This window comes from Prosopis cineraria, unplaced genomic scaffold (genome assembly GCF_029017545.1).
Source record: "Prosopis cineraria cultivar Desert tree isolate PC_DT_omini unplaced genomic scaffold, ASM2901754v1 PC9, whole genome shotgun sequence".
Taxonomy (NCBI): Eukaryota; Viridiplantae; Streptophyta; class Magnoliopsida; order Fabales; family Fabaceae; genus Prosopis; species Prosopis cineraria.
The window spans coordinates 7,525,888-7,546,491 of NW_026555340.1; positions in this window are offsets into that span (position 1 = coordinate 7,525,888).

A 20,604-nucleotide genomic window follows, 5' to 3' on the forward strand; every position below is an offset into this window, starting at 1 on the left:
CTTTTGCCACTAGTCGTGCTTTATTTTTGATAATGATGCCTCCTTCGTAAAGTTTATTCTTAATGACCTACTTAGTTCTAATTACTGGATAATTTTTAGGTCTTAGTACCAAGTCCCGTACTTGGCTCCTTTCAAACTAATTAAGCTCTTCTTGTATTACATCTATTCAATAAGAGTCAGATATGGCTTCTTCAATTGTTTTGGCTCTATTTCTAAAATGAAGGCTGAATGACTAGCAATGTTTTGGAATTTACTTTTAGTCTAGACAAGTTCATTGACATTCCCAATGATTTAATCCAAGGATATTTTTGTTATTTCTCTAAGTAGTTGGTTGCTAAATTTCTTCAATTTCATTATCTTTTGGTGGAGTCTTAGATTTCTCTCCTAGATCTTCTATTGAATTGCTTTTCTTTAGTTGAAGATCACACAACTCTTCAATGACATCATCAACATCAGGAATATTCTTCTTTTCCATGGGAAATTCATCAAACACTACATTATTGATTCTTCCATGGTCTTGGATCTGAGGTTGAATACACAAAAAGCCTTACTCCTACTGGAGTATCCAAGAAAAATTCTCATGTCTAATTTGGGATCAAATTTTCCTAGATTTTCCTTACTGTTGTTGTGGATGAATACCTTGCTACCAAACACATGGAAATGAGATATGTTTGGCTTTTTTCCCTTGTAGAGTTCATATGGTGTCTTGTTAAGCTTAGGCCTTATGTAAGCTCTATTGATGATATAACAAGCAATATTCATGGCCTCAGCCCAAAATATTTATGACATGCCATTGTCACTAAGCATAACTCTGGCCATTTCTCTGAGTACCTTGTTCTTCCTTTCTACTACTCCATTTTGTTGAGGAGTTCTTGGTGCAGAGAAGTTGTGATTGATTCTATTTTCATCATAATTATTCATGAAGTCACCATTTTCAAATTCTCCTCCATAATCAAACCTGATTGACACTATAAAAATACCCTTCTCATTTTGAACCATTTTGGCAAATACACTAAAGGCATAAAAAGTTTCATCTTGAGACTTAATAAAGTAAGTCCAGGTAAATGTAGAGTAATCATCAACAATAACTAAAGTATAGAGATTTTCACTAAAACTTTTTTATTTCGCAGGACCAACCAAATCCATATGCAAGAGCTGAAAGAGATTTTTCAGACGAAATGAAATCTTTGACTTAAATGATGTTTTAGTTTGTTTTTCAAATTGATAGGCTTAATAAACTTTTTCTTTATCAAAGCTTAAGGGTGATAAACTAATAAATAAATCATTTTGTAAAAGTTTTTCAATCTGGCTTTTATTCACATGAACCAAGCGTTTGTGCCACAAATAGATTTCCTCAAAATGAGACTACTCTTCTTGTTTTCCTTAACACCATCAGTTCCTTCATGAGCTTCTCTCAAGGCATCTCACATTTCTTTTGCAACAGTATAGTGAGTAACACGATAATATTTCATTTTGTTGAGAGCACAAGCAAGTGTAAGTTTTGCCTTGGCATTGAGATTCAATCTTCTTTTGTCCTCATCATCCCATTCTTCTCTTATTGTTTGTCTCATCAGGCCATCATATCTAGGGATTATAGGGATATATAGACCTCTAGTAACGATGTCCAACATCTCAACATCTTGAGTTTCAAGACACATCATCATTTTGCTTTTTCAAAAGGGATAGTCTTCTCCCTTAAATGCAGGAGGCCTTATCATTGACATACCTTCTCTTAAATAGTCATCTATAAAATTAGCCACTAGTAAGATCTTTTACTTAGATAGTTAAGTCAAGAATGATCAACCATGCTCTAATACCAATTGTAAATGTCCCAAGAGGGGGTAAATTAGGCTAATTAAAAATTTAAATGAAATGCAGTAATAATAAGTAAGATAAAGGAACAAAATCACTAATCACCAGAGTTAGATGAGCAGAGCTTTATACAAGTGATTTATCCTAGTTTGACTCCTACCACTCGAGTCTATGTCCAGTCCTCATGAACTTTTTGAGATTTTCAACTATGTTACCAAGATTAATTCAGGCTCTTGGTTGCCTCAGTACATAAACAGACTTTTTAATAAGTCTAAAACTCTCCCCCTTATAAAGGTAATAATAAATCTCCTTAAGCTCCCTGAGCTTAAGTTTCTCTATTTTAAAGATGTAAAACAAGGATAAACAAAGTAAGTTCAAGAATGAACTACCACTGCTTTTAAACTCTCTTTCAAAGTAGATGTATAATTAATGAAGCTCTCTAATAATAAATAATAAACAGAAAGTAGGTAAGCTTTGATGCACAAATAAATGCATAATGTTCTTATTGTTCTCGTTGTTCCACTCCTTCTTTAGGTTTCATATGAGTCTATTTATAGTTTAGGACATTAATGATCAGTTAGACTCAAATTTTTCTGTTGGAGGTTGCTTGTGATTTGTTTCTTTCTTACTTTATGTTTCCTCTTATATCCGACCTTTTTCGAGATTCTTTGGTAGATTAAGTAATGAAACAGTGCTTTACAGTAGAGACTTCCTCTTTTGTACAGTAACAGGTAAAAACATTAAATGCTTCTGATAAAAGTAGTTGGAGTTTATACATGTTGGTATAACAGAAAGCAAGCTCGGTGACCAAATCAAACATGAGCAACCAGAATAATTTCAAGGAAATAATTGTGTTTAAATATCATTTGAAAAGGATATAGAGTGAACATAATTAATTTTCAATGAAAGGAAGGATTAAAAGATGAGTTCAGATGACCTTCGAAAGAGATACGAAAAATAGAGCATAAAGATTCATAGTAGTACCAGTGTTACTATGTTCTAGCACCGGTGTTACAGTGATGAGCAGACACAGAAGGAAGGTCATAGCACAAGTGTTGTCCTTATGGTGCCTGTGTAATCCAATGTGTAAAAGACCAAGATTTTTGATATTTTTGGAAGAATTAGAATATTTTTGAAAAGATTATTTAACACTAATGTTAAAAGGAAATAATACCGAAGTAACATATCAATCACATCACTTGGTAGGACAGAAGAAAGGATAATACCGGTGTTGAGGTGTTAGCACAGTTGTTGCACAAACTTGAACAAAACTTAGTATATGTGGTAACCAAGTAGGTGTTGACTTAATTCAACCAAAGATAAATGAAGAATAAGACTGATGTTGAAAAGATAGTACTAGTGCAAGGAAAAAGTTCGAATAAGAGAGACTCAATTGCACAGGTTTAAAGAGATAACACCAATGTTATTATAGGTAGGACTGATGTTGTAAGAAACATGAAACAATAGAACAGTGAAGATAATAGAGGTAACACTGGTGTTAAGGCTTTCAGTACTAGTGTTGTCAAAACTTAGAAATATTTTTGAACAAGACAACTTCAAGCATAAGGATTATAGTTAAGTCAAGTACTTAACTAATAATATAACATACCTTCTGTTACGTATAAGCTCTCACTTAGTCATATTTAATGTTAGGCCAATTATTTTGGTTTTAGTTAAGAAAGCCTGAAATGTACAAAACTTCTCTTTATTTTGTAATTATCAAAATCAGGGTTCAACAAACATCACTAAGGAATTAATCAAACATAAGTGTTTGACCTCTTCCATGAAAAGGTAATGTGCCACTATAATCCATTAATTCAAGGTAAAATAATATTCACTTCACACCAATTCAATCCTAAAAATTATCACATCTTAAGCATCAATATATCCATTCAAAGAGCTAGGTAATTAAGTAACTTCAAACAAAACAAAACAAAGCAATTTTTTTTTGAAAATTTTTGCAAAGCCAAACAAACAAAAAATATATATATTTCTCTCCACCACACTTAAATCATCCATTGTTCTCAATGTATGTGTAGACTAGTTGTGAACACTGTATTTTATCCAGTCATTTTTTAAATATAATGATAATAATAAATTTAAAAAAATAAAGTTTTAATAATATAGATAAAAATATTAAGTAAATTATTAATTAAATAAGGATTGATTTTATTTTAGCCTAGATAATCTTCTGTTAGCTAGGATGTTATTTCTTTTGATTTGTTAAAACAATTAGTTTGAAAAAATAATAATAATATATTCTTTAAATTTTTTTAAAAAAGTAAGAAAATCTAGGATTAAGAAAAGATCTTCTATTTTAGATAATCTTCTCTCTTTAAAAAAATCAAAATTTAAAAATGGTTGTTAAACAAATCAAGCAAAATCTTTTAAAAAAAATAAAATAAAATTCTTTTAAACTTTAAAAATGAAAAATCTAGATTTAAGATAAGATACTTCATTCTAGTTATTCTTATTTTAAATTGAAGATATGATGTATAAAAAAATATATTATAAATATCATTAAAAAAGAAAAAGGTTATAATTTTTCAAAAAAATAATAATAATAAGACTGAAGGGTTATACACTGTGACCCATCAATTTATTCAAGTACAGAGGCACTGAGAGAGTAAAAGAAAGGGAGAATGACAATTAAGAACCTTCTAAGAACATTAATCTCAATTATGGACCGTGAAATTTTGAAATCTCAATGAAGGACCGTCCTTAATTGTGATAAAAAAATGTAGTTTACGAGGTAGAATTCATTATTGCCACTTAAAAATTCACTAACCCAACTTGAGAAAATTTGTAACGTATATTGTGAAAACATGAAACCTTATTTGGAAATCAATTATTTAACAAAAAGCACCATTTGAGAATTCACTAACTTGACTCGAAAAAAATTCTAACATATACTGTGAAAACATGAAACTCCACTTGAGAATTGATTATTTAATAAAAAAACACTAATTTGGACAAGTCACTTTTTATTAATGATTCTCAAGTAGGGTTTCATTTTTTCACAATATACGTTAGAAATTTTTTCAAGTCTAGTTAGTAAATTCTAAAGTGATGCTTTTTGTTAAACATTCCATTTCCAAGTGGGGTTTCATGTTTTCACAATATACGTTAGTAATTTTCTCAAGTTGGATTAGTGAATTCTCAAGTCACGTTAGTGAATCCCACCTCACAATTTACATTTTTTTATCACAATTAAGGACCATGGTTCTTAACTGGGATTTCAAAATTTCATGGTCCATAATTGGGATTAATGTTCTTAGAAAGTCCTTAATTGCCATTCTCCTTAAAAGAAGAGATGCACGCACATGAAGATAGAGAAGAGACGCGTAAAGGCAGCAGCCCAAGTCACCCGAAGCCACGATTGTAGAACACAACAGAGCAAAGGAGAAGAAGACCTTTCTAATCTCCCACGCAAGCCTTTGAAGGCAACTCTATACGCTTAATTTTAGGATTAGACAAGATAGTTTGGCAAGAAGAGGAAGGATCAAAGATAAGTCAACACCGTGTAATGGAGAAAACACATAATAGAGCCTGTAACTGGCTTGAGAGAGATGCAATTTTGGCTCATATTTGAGGTAAGCTTCAAATCCTTCTTCTATAAATAAGAAGATAAGAGTAAGAAGGAGGGGTCGGAAAAAAAATAAAAAATACAATTCAAAGAAAGGGAGTGATTTAAGAGAGTAGGTGAGGATTGGAAGGCTAAGGGAGGGGAAGGCAAAAATCAAGCACAAAGAGGGAAGAAAAAACATCGAAGCATTATCAAACATAATAAAATTATATTTTTCTCATCTTGTTCTATGTTTTCTCTATTTTTCTATTGCCATCTATTCTTCAGAACTTGAATTTCAGGGTTTGTCTTCTAGATTAGCAAGTGAAAAAAAAAAGCAAATGAAGTGAGAAATTTTAAGGTTCACATGTTCTTGGTGTTTTGCCATCTTTTACCCAAAACAATTTTTTTCTTTATAATTTAATCATAAATAAACTTGCTTCTTGCTGCATATTATGTTGCTGTATGAAAAAATTGTAAGGAGATGTTGTGGATATTACCTTGTTGAAATTATGTTTTGGTTCACCACTCTTATTTTGATTGGGAAAGCAGAATTAAGTATGGGAAACCCTTTTACTTTGCTTTATGTTTTTGCTGAACTTAGATCTTGATTTTATGAACCCAAATCCATATGTGCGGACACGTGTTTTAGCCTCACAATGGTGTTCTTGTTGTGCTGATCATCTAATAGTTCCGCGCCATTTTGTAATGAACATGAAAGCATTTTTTTCTCTTTTATTTGGTAAATCATCTGATGGTATCCTCCTTGTGATCATGGTTAAGGAATTTTTTAGATTTCCTTTATGGTGAGAAAAATGTGTAACCGAATGGGAAAATACAAATCTTGGCCTTTTGTTATTTTTAAACTTTATGGTTGAGTTTCTCTTAAATTACTATTATAACCCTCTTGTGATTATGTCTAATATGAAAACTAAAATTATAAAAAATATGGACAAGTTAACAAATAGGGATGAATGAAATAATTTGGCCATTTTGTCAAGGGTTATAATCTTTTCCTTTTCTTGAACATTGTAGAAATGATGAATTACTTTGGTCTAGACTAATTATTATATTTTATTGTTATTATTATAAAAAAATTATATCTTAACAATCATTTACTTATTTATTTTAGATTTTGCCATGAGGGACATTAAGTCCCCATGAGCACTTAGATCTATACTTAATGGACTGTGAGGGATATTAAATTTTTACATGTACCAATATTGATTATACCTTGCGTTTGTATATTAAGAAAATTTTTGGTTCTTTATTTATCATAATTTAAAAAAATGAACATAAAAAAAATTTGAGAAGTAGGAAGGCAAATTATTCATTTTTCCTTTTTATGAATGCACCAAGTCACCATAGATATTTAGATATTAATCAAAAAACTGTGAGTAATAACAAATTGCCACAGAAGTTGGTTTAAAATCATCTTCAAGGATTTACTATCTAAAAAATGGTTTATTTCAAACTCATCTTTTTTTAAACTAATAATGAATCAAATGGATTAAATAGTAATTAAATAATAAGTCTTTTAAAATATAATAAAATCTCTTTTTTTCAAAATAATAATAAAAAATCATTATTATTCATTTATGTTTTTTTTATCTTTTAACAATAACAATGATCATACTCACAAGAAATAAACACAATAATAAATAAATTTAATCATGACATACAATTAAGCAATAAATAATTATTTTTTTCCCTCACCCTTTTTGCAATGAGTAATGTTGAGTCACCATAGGCATCAAATTCATTCTACTGCCATGAGTAATAATAAGTCTCTATAGGCACATTGAATTTTATTGAATAAATTTTCAATATATAACATGAGGAAAATGTTAAAATAAAATACTTAGTAAATAATTTAAGATTTCATATTGTAAGGGAAACATAAAATTCTAAAAGGTCAATTGTATATCCATGAGTGATAATAAGTCTCTGTAGGCACATTAAAAAAATTTTAAATTTACTTTTCTATGTTGACAAAGTGAATTTTCAAAATAAGAAAAAGTATAACAATAAAAACATTTTCAAAATTTAAAATGGGAGTAAGAAAGTGAAGCTAAATTATCTTTACAAATTAAAACACACCAACTCACATTTTAGAAAAATTTTTTGTGTGCAATTGATAAATTATTTTCATTTAACTTTCTCTTTTCATGAAAATCATAAATAAATAAAAACATTGACACTAATTTCTATGCTGAACTACGTGGACTTTGATTCCTATAAAAAGATACATAGGCCTTAAAAGTTAATTTTGAATCAAGTCTTCTTGTAATTAAATAAATGTTTTATTTATTTTCATTTTATACATAATTGACTAGGAATTAAGATAAGGGGCCATATGATTTTCGCACAATAAGTTTAAGGTAACCGTTCTCACAAATGGATGTTACGGGGTGCTTAATACTTTCCTCACACATAATTGAACCTCAAACCCATCTTGATTTCACAAACGATTCTTTCCATTTTCTTTTAGAGGTTTTTCAAGATTTTTTCTTAAAATTTTGGTGGTGACTCCTTTAAATCTGTTTTTGTTTTGAAGGTCAAATCTTTGCTCTCGCACACCATCTGCATTGCATTTTTAGATGTGACACTAGTGATAAGACAAGGTGATATTAATAATAAATGCATAACAAAAGTGTGGTGTAGAATTTTTTTTTTCAATACACAAACAAATAAAAAGAAACAAGGAAACAAAAGGAAACAAATCTATTATCTACTAGGTTTATCTCCCCCACACTTGAACTAGACCAATCATTAAATTAAATATATCAATCAAAGCAAGGTAAAAACTCAAGGTTAGAGAGATACAACCTTATCATGGTGGCTCAAAGACATGTTAAGAAAAGTCCTCTTCCTTTTGAAGTGTTAGGTTGACCTCCTTGTAAAGCTTGCATAAAGGGCCATTAATCTCCCAAGTGGACCCCATGGCTTCATCCTTGAGTTGAAGGACTCCATAAGAGAGAACATTAGTCACCACATATGGCCCATGCCATTTAGATGTGAGCTTGTAATGCTTATGGATGTATCTTGTCTTGTAAACAAGGATTAAGTCTCCAACTCTAAAATTCTTACTCAAGATCATTTTGTCATGAAGAACTCCTTGTAAATCCTAGATGACTCATAAGCATCCAACCTAAGCTCATCTAGTTCTTGCATTTAAAGGAATTTCTCCTTAGCTGAAAGATGTAAATCCAAGTTGAGCTTCTTGATGGCCCAATAGGTCTTATGCTCTATCTCCACTAGGAGGTGGTAAGCCTTTTCATACACCAATCAAAAAGGAGACATTCCAATGGGAGTCTTATAAGTAGTTCAATAAGCCCACAAAGCATCTTCCAAGTGTAAAGACTAATCATTCCTTTTGTGTTCACCACCTTAGTTAGGATCTTCTTGACTTCTCTATTTGATACTTCAACTTAGCCATTAGTTTGGAGATGATATGGTGTAGAGATCTTGTGATACACCCCGTATTTAGCCAAGAGAGCCTTTATCATCTTGTTGCAAAAGTGGGAGCCTTGGTCACTTACCAAGGCTTTAGAAATCCCATACCTACAAAAAATATTAGATTTGAGAAACTTCAAAACAATCTTAGCATCACAAGTTCTAGTAGGAATGACTTCAATCCACTTTGAAACATAATTAACACCAAGCAATATGTACTCAAAACCAAAGGATGGTGGAAAGGGACCTATGAAGTCCTGCCCCAAAACAAAAAAGATCTCAAAACGTAAAGACCAATATGGGGCTTTAAGAATGGGAGGAGAAATGAGCATGCTTTTTAAAGTGTCAAAATTCTTTTTGCAAGATTCATGAAAAAAAAAATCAACTTCTTTTTGTAAGATTTTAGACATAGGTAAAGCAATTTTACTAAACTCCTTGATAAATCTCTTATAAAAGCCTGCATGTCCCAAAAATGACCTCAAATCTTTCAAACAAATAGGATATGGTAAAGAAGTAATCACATCTACTTTGGCTTTATCCACCTCTATGCCCTTAAATGAAATCAAGTGGCCCAAAACAATGCCTTTATCAACCATGAAATGGCATTTCTCAAAATTAAGTACAAGCTTCTTTTCAATGCAACTACTAAGCTCTTTATTTAAAGAATGCAAGCATGAATCAAAAGACTCACCATACACAGTAAAATCATCCATAAAAACTTCCATACAATTTTTTAATAAAATCACAAAGTATAGACATCATGCATCTTTGGAAAGTACCAAGCTCATTGCAAAGACCAAAAGGCATCCTCCTATAAGCAAAAGTACCAAAGGAGCATGTAAAGGTAGTCTTATCTTGGTCACTAGGAGCCGTGGAAATCTAGAAATAGACATTGAACCCATCTAAGAAGCAATAACGGGACTTAGAAGCCAATCTCTCAAGCATTTGATCAATAAAAGGCAAAGGAAAATGGTCCTTCCTAGTCACATTATTGAGCTTCCTATAGTCTATGCATACTCTCCAAGCATTTTGAACTCTAATTGAGACAAGCTCTTCTTTCTCATTTTTTTATCACAATAATCCCCCCTTTCTTAGGCACAACTTGGGTTAGAGACACTCATTCACTGTCAGCTATAGGATAAATGATCCTAGCACTAAGTAGCTTGACAACTTCTTTCTTTACCATATCTAAGATCAATAAGTTAAGTCTTCTTTATGGTTGCCTAATGGGCTTACCATTGTCCTTAAGAAAAATTTTATGTGTGCATACAATAAGGTCAATAAGAATGTCAGCCAAATTCCAACTAATAGCATGCATATTCTTTCTCAACACATCAAGCAATGCATTTTCTTCTCAAGAGATAAAGAGTTAGAAATTATTACCAAAAGTTTCTCATTCTCAAGGAGATACTCATACTTGAGATTGGATGATAAGGGCTTCGACTATAAGGTAGGTGGCTCTATACAAGAGGAAATGAGTTTCTTTAAGTCTAATCAGGTTGAATATCCCACAACACCCTCTTTTCTTTTAGACTCCTCACTTGTTTTTGATTGCTTCTCTTCTTTTTCAAGCTCAATTTCATTGATTGCTTCTTCTTTCTTCATGGCCACCCCATTTTCTTACATCTTGTCCTCAAGTACTTGGACATGGGTAAAGGCTTCAACATGTGTAAATGCAGAATTTTCCTCCAATAGCTTAGGAATCCTAAGAACATCAAGCTCGAGTAGAGAAAAACTCATAGATTCAACCTCAATGGCATTAGTACCTACAATACAAGAAGAAATACCTTTCTTAAGCATTTCAAGATCAAGCATAGGAGATATTTCAAAAAAATTATTAGAAGAAGTAGTTGCATCATTCAAGTATGTGTAACAGCCCCACTCACTAAGGGCCTCTACCCCTGGACTTTTGCCGTGCTGGACATACTTCACCTTAGGCCCTACACAGGATGGCCCCTCTTAAGAGAGCATCAAGAGACAAGGCTTTTCTATAGTAGTATGTGGAATTATTCTCGTATGATAAATACAGCAAGGAGAGCTTCCCTAGGTTTTGTAACACACCAAATTTTTTTTAAATAATTTAACTCAACCATAGTTAAGTTACAGCCACCCAACATATTTTTATATCAATAATTTCAATATAAAATATTTTATAATTGGCTTCAACTCACACAATATAACATTTCAGATAAATTTTTACCTCCCACATGCCACTAGGCTAAATCACATTTGTCCATCCTTATACTCCCAACAAGTAAACTAAATCACATTTGTCCATCCTTATACTCCCAACAAGTAAAATAAATAATTTAGTCAATTTTCAACACAAGCTAGTTATTTGGCCTCATAATCATGCCATTTTAACTAATCCAAAGTAAATCAATTATTAAAATTACAGTCATCCAAAGTATACCAAAAATAGAAATAGTTTGAAAGGCATGATTACATTTATATATTCATATAATTGTCAATAAACAAAAACCCTAATATTGGCAATATAACACATTATAAATCATAAATCAAATACCCAAAAGAAACAGTAGATCTATACCACTAAGCCTCTGGGACTCCTCCACGTGTCATTCGTGGCTCTTCTCCTGAAAATTGTTAACCACATAATAAGACTCAAAAGTCCCAATAACTAATACCAATTTATGATAGTGTGTACAAACAGTTAAATGTGTGCTTACTAAGTGAGAATTTAAAAATAATATAATTCCAACAAATATAAGAAATATTACAATACACACAAATAACCATCCTTATATCCCTCAATTAACCTCGAGCCGTAGCCCTCACTTGGTACTAAATTACCCGGCCAAAGGTAGATTAGCCCGAGCTCTTACAAGCCACCTATTGAGCTCTAATAGGGGCGTACCACGTGGCACATAAATACAACAACAATAGCAAGTCTCCCAACACCTCCCACAACAATCAAACAAATTCATAATAATATTGCATAATTATACAATATTACAAAATTCATAATTTTCTCAATAATCATCCAATTAACATGAAATAACACTAATCATAAATTAAAAGTATGATTACCTTGTGGCTTTTTTTTAATAAATTATTCCTTACAATTTTTCTCCCACCACAATCTTCACCAATAATACAATCTACAAATAACATATTATTTATAAATATTAGTTTTAATTTTTGAAACTAATAAAATAATTCTAATAATAGAATTAAAAATATAACATAATTCCTAATTTTAAATCTTCATACAAATTTAGAGTTAATACTATTAAGTAAAATTTTTAACTCCTCTTTTAATTATCAATAAACATTAATAATCTAAAAATCAACTTTTAAACTAATTTCTATTATCAAAATTTTCTTTTTATTTTATAAATTCGCACCTAAAATATCCAAAAATTAAAAATTGAATCTCTAGCTTATAATCATAATCCTATAGCCATAATAATTCATTTCTCATCCCAAATAATCATCTAAACCTCAATAAATCAACATATTTTTTAGATCTAGTTTAGAATTTGATCCATAAGCCACAAATTCAAAGATCATTAACAAATTTATACTCTAGAACATTTATTATACTACTGACAACATCAAAAACCATATTTATTCAACATAAATTTATCCCTCTTCTAGATCTTAAATTTTCTACCACCACAAAATCAGAAACCAAAGAGGAATGATGACTAAGAAAAATTTTTAGAACACTTACGTAGTCTTGAAAAGCTTAAAATCACACCCTAAATATCCTATTAAAAACTCTTACCTTAAAAACTCAGATCTTCCGCACCAGCGACTCAGGCACACTCTGCCTCAGCTCGCACACGAAGGAATGAATGAAGAGACGAAGGAACAGGTGAGTTTTTATAAAAATTCAGTGGGTCCCATATTTTTTTATTATTTCTTCTTTCCTCTCTCTCTCCCTTTTTTTTATTATTATAATATATATGTAATGATTGCACCGAAAGCCGATTGCGTTTTCTTCTTTCCTTCCTTCCTCTTTCTCATACCTTTTCTCTTTCTTTCTTTTTATAATAATAATATTAATTTAATAATATTTATTTATTTATTTTAATTAATTAATAATTTTTTAATAATTTTTTTAATTTAAAATTATATCTTAAATTAGATTTAATAATCATTTTCTACTAATTTGCTTACCTCTAAATATTTTTCAAAATTTCTATTAACCAAAAATTAACTATTAAAATTTAAATTGGGATGTTACAATTCTCCCCTCCTTTTAAAAATTTTGTCCTCAAAATTTGAAGTTAGTAACTATTAACTACTTACTTAATCAAAAAGACGAGGATAATCACGTCGCATACTGTCCTCGGTCTCCCAGGTAGCATCACCTAGAGTCATGCCCTTTCAAATTACTTTAACCAATCTAATGGTCTTGTTTCTTAATTGCTTGTCCTTGTAATCCACAATCCTTTCTGGTTCAGCTCTGAATGTCAAATTCTCCCTGAGTTCAATTTCCTCGGGTTCAATTATATGGGAAGGATCTGGTTGATACTTTTTCAATTGTAATATATGGAATACATTGTGTATACCAGCAATTTGGGGTGGTAATGCTACTTGGTACTCTACTGGTCCAACTTGTTTTAAGATCTCAAAAGGCTCCATAAACCTTGGTGTCAACTTCTTAGCCTTAATAGCTCTTCCAACACCAGTTACCGGAGAGATTTTCAAAAATACATGGTCACCTACTTCAAACTCAAGCGGTTTTCTCCTCTTATCTGCATAACTCTTTTGTCTATTCTGAGCTGTGAGTAATTTTTGCTTGATTAAAGCAATCTTTTGGGTAGTCTCATCAACAATGTCCGGTCCCAAAACAGTTCTCTCACTTAATTCTGTCCAACACAGTGGCGATCTACATTTTCTTCCATACAATGCCTCATAAGGTGCCATCTGAATGCTAGAATGAAAACTATTATTGTAGGCAAATTTAGCTAATGGCAAGTGAATATCCCAATTACCTCTAAGCTCAATGGCACAAGCCCTCAACATATCTTCAAGAGTTTGTATGGTTCGTTCTGTCTGCCCATCGGTTTGGGGGTGGTAAGCGGTGCTAAAACTCAGACGAGTACCCATGGCTTCCTGTAATGACTTCCAAAAGTTTGATGTGAACCTCGAATCACGATCAGATACGATATTTGTTGTTACTCCATGCAATCTCACCACTTCTCTTATGTAGATTTCAGTTAATTTTTCAAGAGAATACGTGATATTGGTAGCAAGAAAATGAGCTGATTTGGTGAGTCGATCTACGATTACCCATATAGTGTCATGACCAGAAGATGTTCTAGGCAATCCTGTAATGAAGTCCATAGAAATGCTGTCCCATTTCCACTCTGGAATATCAAGAGACTGTAGCATTCCGGCTAGTTTTTGATGCTCAATTTTAACTTTCTGGCAAGTCAAACAATGAGTTACATGTTCAGTTACATTTCTCTTCATCCTTGGCCACCACCAACCACGTCTTAAGTCATGATACATCTTAGTGGCTCCTGGGTGAATGGTATATCTACTCTGATGAGCCTCCTCAAGTAGGATATTTTTCAATCGAGTATCATTAGGCACACACACTCTACCTTTATATCTTACGACATCATCATCGGTCATATCAAAATGTTCAGCCTTTCCAGCCCTAATCTCTACCCTAATCTTATTCAAATGATCGTCCTTATGTTGCGCAATTCTGATTTCTTCCTAAAAATTATTCTCAAATTCAGTAATGTGTAGAGCAGCCAAACGATTCTCGATTACTTCTACATTTACTACATGGAAACTACTCCATAATTCATGTTCTCTGACCATCATGTGAGCAGTATGTACAAGCTTCCTGCTCAGAGCGTCGGCGACTACATTAGATTTCCCTGGATGATACTTCAACTCAAAGTCATAATCCTTCAAAAACTCAATCCATCTGCGCTGTCTCATGTTGAGTTCCTTTTGATCAAACAAATATTTTAAACTTTTATGATCACTGAAGACTTTCAAAGAAGAACCATAAAATAGTGCCTCCAAATCTTCAAGGCAAATACCACAGCAGCAAGCTCCAAGTCATAAGTAGGGTAATTTTCCTCATGAGGTCTCAACTGTCGAGAGGCATAAGCCGCTACTCGATCCTCCTGCATTAATACACAACCTAAACCTTTCTTAGAAGCATCAGTATACAAGGTATAAGGAGCAGTTAGAACAGGTAAGGTGAGCACCGGTGTGGTGGTCAACCTCTTTTTTAGCTCTTGGAAGGCAACTTCACACTCATTAATGAAATGGAGCATCTTTCCTGGTCAACTTAGTCAAGGGCATTGCAATTTTTGAAAAACCCTTAATGAAATGACGATAGTAGCCTGCAAGACCCAAGAAACTCCTAATCTCTGTCACACTTCGAGGTTGTTTCCATTTCATCACTGCATCTATCTTACTAGGGTCCACCGCTACCCCTTCTTCTGAAACAACATGGCCTAAGAATTTAACTTCTTTAAGCCAAAAATCACATTTGCTCAGCTTGGCATAGAGCTTGTGCTCTCTTAATATCTCCAAAATAATTTTAAGATGTCTAGCATGGTCCACCTCATCCCGAGAATAAATAAGTATGTCATCAATAAAGACTACAACAAATTCATCGAGATAAGGCCTGAAGATTCGATTCATATAATCCATGAAGACAGCTGGGGCATTTGTTAACCCGAACGGCATCACCAGGAACTCATAGTGCCCATATCTAGTTCTAAAAGCAGTTTTAAGGATATCCTCTGCTCTAACCCTCAATTGATGATACCCTGATCTTAGATCAATCTTAGAAAACACCGCTGAATTAACTAATTGGTCTAACAAATCATCAATTTGAGGTAAGGGGTACTTGTTCTTGATGGTTACCTTATTCAATTGTTTATAATCAATACACAATCTAAGGCTTCCATCTTTCTTTTTCACAAACAGTACCGGTGACCCCCATGGTGATACACTCGATCTGATAAATCCCTTTTCTAACAACTCTTCAATTTGTCTTTTTAACTCAGCTAACTCCGATAGAGACATCCTATAAGGTGCCTTAGAAATAGGCCCCGTACCAGGTACGAGCTCAATTGAGAACTCAACCTCTCGTTCTGGAGGCAAACCGATCACTTCAGTAGGAAAGACGTCAGGGAATTCTCTCACTACTGGAATCTGATCTACACCTTCTTCAATCTCTGCCTTGATTGAGAAGAAAATCATAAAAGCTTGACAGCCCTTTCTTATACACTGTTCTACTTGAGCAGCAGACAACAATATAGGACTTTGGGACTCTACAGGGGTTACAGTAAGAGCTGAGAGTGACACACTCTTTTTCTAATAATCAAGTACAGCTCCATTTGCAGACAACCAATCCATCCCCACAATAACATCAATCCCTAACAAAGACAAACAAATGAGGTCTATGGTGGTCTTTTGACCCTCATACTCAACCTCTACATTTAGACATGCCTTAGCAGTCCTTACAGTCAAACCAGCAGGAGTAGAAATCTTCACATCAAAAGGTAAGGTACACAGAGGTAATTTACATCTTTTCATACATTCATCAGACACAAAAGAGTGTGTAGCACCCGAATCAAATAAAGCACAAACATCATTATCAAGAATTCAGATTATACCTCGGATAGCATTAGGATTGTTAGCAGCCTCCGGCCCAGAGAGGGCATATACTCGTGCTGGCACTGTAGGTCTCTGATTATTATCCCTATTCTGATTTTGATAGTAGAATCGAGCAATATGACTAGGCTTTTGGCAGATGTAACAAACCCAATAATCACCAGAATAAAACTTTCCATACTTACTGCATGCTTGATTACTAGCAGTACCAGAAGTAGGAGTAGAGGTAGCTGGGCTCCTATAGGACCCTTGACTCCTACTCTGATTCCCTCTGTAGCTTTGGCCCTTATGGTAGTAGCCCTTCTTCTTTTGATTTCTAAAGCCTCCAAAGACTTGACTGCTCCTCTTCTCTACTCCACCAATGGGTCTGGTGTGGATAGGGGGCTTCCCATGAGATTCTTTCCTCCTCTCTCTATCAGCTTCTAATCTAGCTTCTCTCTTCCTTCGAGAAACTATCCGAAGCTTATTGCACATCTCACTAAATGTCTTGATCTCAAAAGGGGCTAATTGTTTCCTTAGATCAGGCCTCACCTTCTCTAGCAATCGTTCAGCCATCCACTCCGTGTCTTCATGTTTTTAAAGGTAAGTCGAGTATTTAGATAATTTTGAGAATTGTTCAATAAATTCATCCTCATCTAGATCACCCTGGCGGAATGCATGAAACTCAGCCTCCTTTTCTATTCTCAGTGCAGTAGGAAAATAATTCTCAAACAATATGGCTTTAAAATCTTTCCAAGTAAGAGAGGAATCATCCTTCGGTCTTGATGTTTCCCACCACTTCTTAGCACTCTTCTGTAGTAGGAATATTGCCAGCTGCACCTTTTGATTAAAAGTGCACACAACCATACGAAAAATACTCTCCAATTGATCTATCCATTCTTCAACCACTGCTGGCTTAAGATTTCCATCAAAAGTAGGAGGATTAAACTTACGAAAAGTACTCCAGATCTTTATGATTGTGGATGTCTGTTGCTCAGAGTGGAGACTCACATTCTTCGAATTAGTCTCATGGTGAGAATAGGAAGGTGAGCCTTCATCAGCAGATTGGCTCACATTGTATATCTTGGTACGGCTTCCTTCTTGTTGGCCATTTCCCTCTCGGTTGGCATTCTCCTTATATTGTCTTAAAGCGGCCAACTCTTCTTCTTGCCTCTTCATGCGGTCACTAAGATTATGTAGTAGATCCATCATTTGCCTCATGGTTGGCTCATCCTGCCTTAGTTGTGACTGTATGGGCTCGCCCTGCCCCATTTGTTGCTGTGTGGGCTCCGGTTGTGGCAGTAAAGGTATGTCATTTCGTATTGACTCTATAGAATCACCGGCAATTTCACCACCTCTCCTAGTTTTGGACACCATCTCTCCCCTCCTAAAGGATGTAAGTCACATAATTAAGTCAACACTAATCTCAAGACAAGAAAAATAATGGAGAAGTATTATGATTTAATAATGTATATTGCCAATAAACTAGGTTAATATATAATAATTTCATAATTTATAAGAATTTGAAACACGTAGCTCTGATACCAAAATTTGTAACACACCCCAAATTTTTTTTTAAATAATTTAACTCAACCATAGTTGGGTTACAGCCACCCAACATATTTTTATATCAATAATTTCAATATAAAATATTTTATAATTGGCTTCAACTCACACAATATAACATTTCAGATAAATTTTTACCTCCCACATGCCATTGGGCTAAATCACATTTGTTCATCCTTATACTCCCAACAAGTAAACTAAATCACATTTGTCCATCCTTATACTCCCAACAAGTAAACTAAATCACATTTGTCCATCCTTATACTCCCAACAAGTAAAATAAACAATTTAATCAATTTTTAACACAAACCAGTTATTTGGCCTCATAATCATGCCATTTTAACCAATCCAAAGTAAATCAAATATTTAAATTATAGTCATCCAAAGTATACCAAAAATAGAAATAGTTTGAAAGGCATGATTACATTTATATATTCATATAATTGTCAATAAACAAAAAGCCCTAATATTGGCAATATAACACATTATAAATCATAAATCAAATACCCAAAAGAAATAATGGATCTATACCACTAAGTCTCTGAGACTCCTCCACGTGTCACTCGTGGCTCTTTTCCTGAAAATTGTTAACCACATAATGTGACTCAAAAGTCCTAGTAACTGATACCAATTTATGATAGTGTGTACAAACAGTTAAGTGTGTGCTTACTAAGTGAGAATTTAAAAATAATATAATTCCAACAAATATAAGAAATATTACAATACACACAAATAACCATCCTTATATCCCTCCATTAACCTTGAGCCGTAGCCCTTACTCAGTATTAAATTACCCGGCCAAAGGTAGATTAGCCCGAGCCCTTACAAGCCACCTATTAAGCTCTAATAGGTGCGTACCACGTGGCACATAAATACAACAACAATAGCAAGTCTCCCAACACCTCCCACAATAATCAAACAAATTCATAATAATATTGCATAATTATACAATATTACAAAATTCATAATTTTTTCAATAATCACCCAATTAACATGAAGTAACACTAATCATAAATTAAAAGCATGGTTACCTTGTGGCTTTTTTCAATAAATTATTCCTTACAATTTTTCTCCCACCATAATCTTCACCAATAATACAATCTACAAATAACATATTATTTATAAATATTAGTTTCAATTTTTGAAACTAATAAAATAATTCTAATAATAGAATTAAAAATATAACATAATTTCTAATTTTAAATCTTAATACAAATCTAGAGTTAATACTATTAAGTAAAATTTTTAACTCCTCTTTTAATTATCAATAAACATTAATAATCTAAAAATCAACTTCTAAACTAATTTCTATTATCAAAATTTTCTTTTTATTTTATAAATTCGCACCTAAAATATTCAAAAATTAAAAATTAAATCTCTAGCTTAGAATCATAATCCTATAGCCATAATAATTCATTTCTCATCCCAAATAATCATCTAAACCTCAATAAATCAACATATATTTTAGATCTAGTTTAGAATTTGATCCATAAGCCACAAATTCAAAGATCATCAATAAATTTATACTCTAGAACATTTATTATACTATTGAAAACCTCAAAATTATATTTATTCAACATAAATTTATCCCTCTTCCAGATCTTAAATTTTCTACCACCACAAAATCATAAACCAAAGAGGAAGGATGACTAAGAAAAATTTTTAGAACACTTACTTAGTCTTGAAAAGCTTAAAATCACACCCTAAATATCCTATTAAAAACTCTTACCTTAAAAACTCAGATCTTCCGCACCGGTGACTCAGGCACACTCTGCCTCAGCTCGCACACGAAGGAATGAATGAAGAGACGAAGGAACAGGTGAGTTTTTATAAAAATTCAATGGGTCCCATATTTTTTTATTATTTCTTCTTTCCTCTCTCTCTCCCTTTTTTTTATTATTATAATATATACGTAATGATTGCACCGAAAGCCGATTGCGTTTTCTTCTTTCCTTCCTTCCTCTTTCTCATACCTTTTCTCTTTCTTTCTTTTTATAATAATAATAATAATTTAATAATATTTATTTATTTATTTTAATTAATTAATAATTTTTTTAATTTAAAATTATATCCTAAATTAGATTTAATAATCATTTTCTACTAATTTGCTTACCTCTAAATATTTTTCAAAATTTCTATTAACTAAAAATTAACTATTAAAATTTAAATTGGGATGTTACAGGTTTGATCCTCCAACCTCTCCTACTTAATGAAGTTGAGGTTGAACCTGGTACCACTGAGCCAACTTGTGGCACATCTTGTGGAAATGGAGGGGGCTTAGAAGAATCCAAGTGTTCATGTGGTTGGCCTTAAATGAAAAAATTATGGTTGCTTAAGTGAGGAACAAAATTTTTTGCCCATCAATACTTGTGACTTTTGTTTCCATAATAGTAAGGATGTTATGCATTCGTTACATGATTGTAATATTTCCTATGAGGTGTGGAGAAGATTAGTCCTGATGAAGATAGATCTCAATTTTGGCAATCTAATAAAAGGGATTGGGAAATCTCAATAGTTAAAAAATCCTATGATTGTTATTCATAGGATGTCACTTTTGCTGTTATTGTTTGGTCTTTGTGGAAACACCACAATGACTGTAT